The 6,000-nt window shown below is 44.8% G+C and overlaps 1 protein-coding gene across 1 annotated transcript in view; it reads right to left on the reverse strand.

The window, feature by feature from the left end:
• DDC (dopa decarboxylase) overlaps positions 1 to 4,940 on the reverse strand; it is a 78,794-nt gene extending 73,854 nt beyond the window's left edge. Inside the window, exon 1 of the mRNA XM_069778675.1 lies at positions 4,804 to 4,940. The gene's annotated coding sequence lies outside the window, so the exon portion shown is untranslated. The remainder of the gene's footprint in view (positions 1 to 4,803) is intronic.
• Between the last annotated feature and the right edge of the window lie 1,060 nt (positions 4,941 to 6,000).

Below are 6,000 nucleotides of genomic sequence, written 5' to 3' on the forward strand. Positions count from 1 at the left end.
CATCTCAATCGCAGTTCCTGGTGAGGTAGAGGTAGAGACCTGGTAGAAGTCTGGTAGACTCCTCTACATCAGCTGCCTGAAATACATGAAAGCCGCATTACCTGCGGGCTTTTGTATTTGTTAGTAAGCATATGAAAGCTTGCAGTGAAAGGACATCATCCCACCATCGCATTACCCACACCCCCACCCCCCCTTTTTTAATCCTGTTAAAGAGAAAGCCACAGGAACAGGGTAGGAGAGCTGGGAATGTCACATGTTGAATAGTCAGTACAGAGTCTCAGGAAGCTCACTAACACTAATTCTGAAGTAACATAGCATACAGAGGGAGGGTGGAATTCAGCCTCCAAAAATCTTAAGGGCCAAACTAATCGACTTAGGCTAAGCAACCTCGGTGGCACTGTTGAATGAAAACCTCTGTTTAATAAGTAGTATGATCAAGAATAGCAAGAAGTTAGGATTCAATAAGAAAAAGTTGGTGAATTGTATGAAAAATATTCTAGTGACTTTTGACCAATTGTTGGAACAGTTCTGGAATATTCAATATTCTCTCAGATTTTCACTTTCAAAAAGACTTCACTGCCCTCCTGGAGTTTAAGAGAAGATTTCTCTTCAAAGGCACTCACCCTTCCTCTAGGGAAGATTCAAATGAGCGGGCCTGGTTAGCTTTGAAAACAGAACAACATGAGGGAAGCCAAGGAAAGGATAAGGGAAAGAAAGAGTAAAGGGAGAAGATAAAGAACTTCTTTCTGTTTTTCAAATTTCAAAAGCCCAAGAGGGACTACTCAGTGAAATTAAAAGCAGATTAAAAACAGACAGAAGGAAACACTTTTTCACATGATGTGTGGTTAAAACTGCAGAAAATATAATTACCACAGGAAACACTGCAGTCAAGAACTCAGCAAGATTCTGATGGGTTTGCAGATGTATAAGGATATCAAACATATCAAGAGCAATTTAAAACTGCTGGAAGGCACATGTATTTCTTCAGGGAAAACTGTCCAAGCATTTTAAAACTGCACAAAGAAATGTGCTAATCAGAGTGAGATACAAAGGAAAAGGTCTCTGCAATACAATGCACCCACAGGATGCCATTAAAGAAATGTCACCTCCTCCTAAATCCTTTGCATTCATTCTCTCTCCATCCCTTGAAAGGAACAGCACAGAAAGGGACAATATGAGCCCCACTGAAAGACCAGTTTCTTTACGGTACTGTCTGAGATGAAAAGGTGTCTGCCAGCCATCTCCCCAGCATGCTGACATTTCAGCAGCCTTCAGCCTGTCCAATGTATCTGGAAATGTATATTCACCTTGAAATTCATATACCTGGTTCTATGAGTAGCTGGAATGTTTCTAATTTTCTGAGCTCAGATTGTTTTTAAAAGCAGAAAGCGCCATATGTAGTATTTCTGTAATTTCCCATCTCGCTTTTTTACACGACTAAGTAGTCATAGTAATGATGCTTGCTTCCTGTTATTTCCACATTAACTGTATGTGCACTGTCATGTGTCAGAGAAAAGAAAATCTAAAAACTGTGAGGTTTTTTTTCATTTAAATTAAACAGTTTGTCAGCAGCACAACTGAGTGCAAATGAGGGCAGAACACAGGGAGGTGTTATAGGCAACTTAACAGTAGCATTACTCTGACACTGAATTTACAGCCTTCCTAAACAATAAACTCCAGTGCATTTTTTTTTCCTAGGATCTCTTTTCCATTAATTTCAGCCTGCTACTTTACATCCTGTCCACCAAGCAGGGAGAGATTATTCCCTTCCTTTTTGTAGCATCCTTCTATGCATTTTAAGATGTTACTGTATCCCTTGAACTCCGAATTACACGGCAGTATTGCTAACACCAGTGCTTGACGTTACCCTAGCAATCAGACAGTAGATGGTACTTGGTATATAAGAAGAAGAATTTTCTGAAGCATAAGGAATGTCACAAACCCAAGTTTGGCAAGACTGGCTTGAAATTCTGAAATGCTAATAATAAACCTCACTCAGGGTTACATGTATTCCAGCTTCTACTGGAATGCAGAGTTACTGCTACTATAGCTTCAGTTGTCTCCAGTGTCAAGATCAGAAGAGTCCGATGTCCTCTCTCCTTATATGCCTTTCAGTGACTGAAACCTTCCCACTTTACCTTTGTTCAAACCACTTCAAAACCTTCCTAACCTCTCTGCTTCATATCCAGTCTTGTAAAGATAGGCTGTACCTAACAGACTGGGATATATATCCTCTATAGAGACCACTTGATGGGTTACACAGTACTGCAGTCGCACATCTTTGCCTTCAGGTCACCCCATGTTCCTATATCCAGACTTACAGCACGACTTTTAACTGATGGAGAAATACTGGAAAAAAACATCATGTGCTGCTTGCCGTTAATCCTCACATCAGTCGTCATCTTCTTAGAGACAGAATCTCTCTAATTGTCTGCCTTTGAAACCGCAAAGAATAAAATCAGGAATAAAGTAATATGTCTGACGTAATACACGAATAACAACATTAAACTATATTTACTCCCTATAAACCACCCAGCTCCTCTGAAAACATATAGCCAGGAAGGGTAAAACGAAAATCTATTACACTTTCACAGAGCTCAGCAAACTTTCCCTGAATTTTGAAAACAAACGTTCCTTTCAAAAGCAAGAGGGGAAAAATGTTATAGTGTTATTCAGCTGTAAACTGTAAGAGCAACCTTATAAGTGCACAACGCTCTTGCCAGCTCTCTGACAAAGAAACTAATACTAAAGTCCCAATTTACCTTTCAAGTAATAACTATTTACCATAAGATCTCTTCTCCTGTTTGTTTGTTTGTGACTAGACGGAGATACAATCTGTGCAGGATCAAGAAAGAAGTTGAAAAATGTACAACAAAACAGTAGTTGCATTCAAAACGTTTTCTATAGGAAAGATATATTTGCCAAGAGATAAAACATGTAACCAGCACAAGCATTAGTCAGATGGGGAGACAACTCATTGGAGGAACACTGGAGGCCTGCATACACGCAGAGGCAACAGACTTAGTTAACACGATTGTGATTAGGATACACTGAAAGAAGGTTGAGTTTGTTGTACAGGTTGGACTGATTTTTTTTTTCCACTTACAAATGATAGCATTACAAAATACTGTTGGCCATACATTTTTGCTGATAATGCAATATATTATCTGTGATTGAAAAAAATATATCATTTTGGGTGCCTCAGAAGAATGAAGCGACCACTTTTTGCTGTGTAATGGAAGGAACAGAGTAAGAAACATACACTAAAGGGAGAATATGGGAAAGACTGAAGCAACAGGGAAATTTCCCAGGGATGTGTATCAATTGACCATCCCAGGAAACTTTCTGACAACTTCAAACAACCTTTAGCAATTTTCTTTCCATTGCAGTGTAACAACTTACCATCTCAAATGCCACTACCCATCCCCTCACCTACTCCTCTTGGGACTGCGCGCTTCCCACGAAACAGAAGTTCAACAGAAGGCAGCTGACTGGCAAAGGGGGAAGGCAAAATACATCTCAAGTTTTCTGCACTTTCACAAGATTGATATGCCAGCTTGCAGCCACCTTTGAAAACTGCCCTGTTCTGTCTCCTCACTCCCAAACATGAGGCTTCAGCAATCTCTTTGTTAACAGAGCTTTTATAATATCTTCTAAACAGATGAAACTTCCACCTAGCCCTGTCCTGCTATTTCACTCTACTAACTTTACTGTATGGGACAGATAGGCAAGATGACAGTCTCTGTTTTACCAGAGAAGCAACAGTTTTACCCCATTATGTGTGCAGAAACAACATAGCTGTATAATTAAAAATCCAGTCCACCCCCTTGGTCTCAGTAAATCCCCTATTCCTGCAACAGACATTCCAGTTTCCTCACTTTGCTTTTAGTCTGCATTATTGGTGGGGGATGCATATTTTGAATGTCAGACTTCCAGGATGCTCTTCCCTCAAGTGTCACCCTCCTAAGGAAACCTTTCAGCATGCATCACAGTTATACTGGAAAATTGTTTTTCATCACACTTTCATTAGGGTATTTATTTTTTTTTTTTCCATTTTATTTACCATTGACATAAATGGTAAATTTACGTAACATGAATGGTAAACGATAAAAATTGTCATGTTATTCCCCTTTCCTTTTCCAACTATACCTCCATGAACAACAGTTCCAATTTCATCATCTTCTTGCTCTCTGAATCCCACCAGCGTTGAAATAATTTTTGCCGTTCTACATTTAGCCACACATAAAATTGTAATGTCAATGTATGTGGATTGCTCTAGTCCCTGTGCCGTAAACAGGACCTTTACAAGAGGACAAGCCCAGTGTGACACATTTACCGTGAAACCAAGCTACAGGAACAGGAGAACTGAATTTTCAAACCAATAAGAACTTTTTTGCCCGACCAAATATGAAAAGGTTGATAAATTTCCCTTGTCAGCTGGGATTCAGCTCCAGGATTGCCCGGTATGTCATCATTGAGAGGTACTGCCATTCCTCCAGACTGCTTCACTTCACCAGCGGTGCCCTCAAGTCAATCTTTAGAAGCAGTTAAGGAGAGATTCTCTTAAAGGTGTTGTGAATTGCGACGTTTTGATTTTAAAATACTTCATGAACTCTTGACTATTTCAATAAAATTGGCTTAAGCACACGTCAATTAAAATAGAATTACATTTGGCGTATTAAGCTGCATTTCTAAACGCTTGCTAGCTAATACTTAACAAATCACGTGGACTTGTTGGATCACATTATCTGGTGAAAGTACAGCGGTAACTTCACTTTCAGGCATTAGTGAGCTTATCCTTACCTGTTTGGAGATTTCACTCCTTTTCCAGGTACTCTGGAAACAGGTGTTTTCTGTAGTTCCCTTATGTCCTCCCGTCCTGTGAGGCAGCGCCAAGGAATTTTAACCTCATGAAACGCCTAGGGATTTTTCCAGTAACTATCTGGTCTTCATTGCTCCTCCGCTTGCCCTGCACTTTTCCGTTAATCATTAACCCCGCGCAGCGCTATGTTCATTAGCTTGGCCAGTCATTCTTTCTCGGCACGGCAAGAGAAAACTTGGGAGTTCGGCGGTGGCAAACCCGCCGGGCTCAGGGGGGACGTTTCACCTGCAGAGCCTCGGGCGAAAAGACACCGGGGCCCGCCGAGACCCTGCCTCCGCCGACTCGAAGCCAGGGGAACGACGCTGGCGAAGATCCCGGCCCCTCACACCAGAGAACCGGCGGGACAACGGGGGACACGCCAAAGCCGGCCAGCCCCGCTGCCCCGGCACCCCGCGGCCTGCCGACCGCCGGTTCCCGCGTCCGGCCGCCTCAGGGCCGGGGGGGAGGCCGGCCGGCTGCCCCCGACACGGCGGAGGGGCGAGACCCTCAGGGTCACAAAGCGGAGGGGTGCTCCCCTTGGCGGGGGACGGGACGGGACGGGGAGGGCACCCCGCTGCCTTCGGGGGGGATTGGGGGGGCCCGCCGGCCGTTAGCCAGCGCCGCCATTTGCAGCCGGGGGCCCGCAGGAGGCTGGCGAACCCCCGGCCTTCGCTTCGAGCGGTTTTACAGGGGGCAAGGCCCAGCGTGCAGCCCCGCTCGGTTGCCGACATGAAACAAAGCAAACCGAGCAAAGAAGGGGGGGGGGACACCCCCAAAACAACCCCCAAACCCTCGCATGTTTAAGGCAGGACGGCGAGACCCCACCGACCGGCGCTCACCCCTGCGGCCCAGCCGTGGCCGCCCTCTGCCGGCCCGGCCGCCTGAGGCGGCGGCGGCGGCGGGAGGAGGAGGAGGAGGAGGAGGAGGAGGAGGAGGAGGAGGAGGAGGGCTGGAGGGACGGGGAAGGGGAGAGGGGGCCCTCCGCGCCTCCCTCCCTCCCTGCCTGCTGCTCTCTGGCATGCCAAACCCGGCTTCCTTCAGCCGTGGAATGAGGCAAAGTCCAGGCTTTATTTCACCTGGGCCGCACTCGTGTGACAGACATATCTATCCATTTACTTCTTTTTCCTTTCGGAGGACTG

Source organism: Haliaeetus albicilla, chromosome 3 (assembly GCF_947461875.1).
Source record: "Haliaeetus albicilla chromosome 3, bHalAlb1.1, whole genome shotgun sequence".
Taxonomy (NCBI): Eukaryota; Metazoa; Chordata; class Aves; order Accipitriformes; family Accipitridae; genus Haliaeetus; species Haliaeetus albicilla.